The sequence below is a fragment of the Daktulosphaira vitifoliae genome, unplaced genomic scaffold, assembly GCF_025091365.1.
Source record: "Daktulosphaira vitifoliae isolate Bord-2020 unplaced genomic scaffold, ASM2509136v1 Scaffold_346, whole genome shotgun sequence".
NCBI classification, from domain to species: domain Eukaryota; kingdom Metazoa; phylum Arthropoda; class Insecta; order Hemiptera; family Phylloxeridae; genus Daktulosphaira; species Daktulosphaira vitifoliae.
Genome location: NW_026099911.1, coordinates 11167 through 12599, shown reverse-complemented (window position 1 = coordinate 12599; position 1433 = coordinate 11167).

The following is a 1433-nucleotide window of genomic DNA, read 5'->3' as shown; positions in this document are numbered from 1 at the left end:
TGTTAAAATGATTTACTCAATTGAGCGTATTATAAAATTTGTAAATAATTGTAAAAATCCATCGTTAAATTCAGGTGAAACTAAAAATCATTTTTTTTTTAATTTATGATTTATATAGCAACATATTACAAAAAAATATGGAATATTATAGACTGATAGTAGCACACACAAATAGATTTAAAGAATTGCTAAATATACAAAGTATAATTATTTACTTTTGCAGTTGAATACTTTTATCATATCAAATCTATTTCGACAATAAATACTTTAAGAACATTAGATATTAATGATTTTAATTGTGTGTATGGAAAAAGCTAGTTAAGTTATTTTTTATTTGAATAAGGAATATTTTTTTCGATGTTTAAGAGTAATAACTTAAACTAAATACGAATTGTAATCATTTGACGTATCGTTGAAATAAGTAGGTCTAGTGAGGGTTAGCAAAATAAATTGTAGCCACAGAAAGAACCACATTGTAAAATAATATTAACATGAATATAAATTTCTTCTCACGAGGGGAGACGATAGTGATAAGATCCTTTATATTTATTGAAGTTATTGAATCTAAATGAGATAAATATCAAATGATTTGAAAATTTTATTCTAACTCAAAAACAGACGGATTTGAACCTCGTACCCTACGCGTGAATGACCCAAGTATTACCGATTCGGCAACTGTTTGTTGCTTTTGTCGCATAATAAAATTAGTTATTTAAGCTAACTCAAATTTAAAAATTACTTTTTCGACTTTAAAAAAGTAAATAAATTTTAATAAGTTTAATTTCTTATGTCTTATGAACTTAATTCTTTATCAATTAAATTATAAAATCAGGCACGTAGCCAGAAAATGTTTATTGGAGGGGCCAACAATTTTGGGCCCTTGTATCATTTTCCATAACTTGTTTCCCATGAAAAGCTTGTGGGGGGGCTCCCTCCACTCGTCCTTAAATAGTACCCCATAATATGAATCTTACAAGTTCAAAATTTTACCATTGGTTGGTTAAATACAAATTGTTTTCGTATAAAGTATACTAATTATTACAGTATTATAAAAAATGGATAGTACCTATAATTAAAAAAAATAAAAAATACTTACATCTTTACTATCGGGATGAATTTTTCATGTTGTGAAAAATAAATAAAATAATGATGTGAACATAAACTGATTTGATTTGTCAACTTTTAAGCTATTAAGAAAAAATAATTTATACCTAAATACTAATAACAAATAAGTTATAAATAATTTTTAAAATAATTATAATTTATAAACAATTAAAAATTTATTTAAAAAAAAACCCAGCACAGGGGGGTCGCGGCACAGTGGTGACGTGGCATAGTTGGATCAAGTATAATGATATCTGACAGTGATTAAAATCACTATCAAAAAAAAACGCTTCGATGCAAATCTTTAGATAGTGTTTAATTTTAAAAAA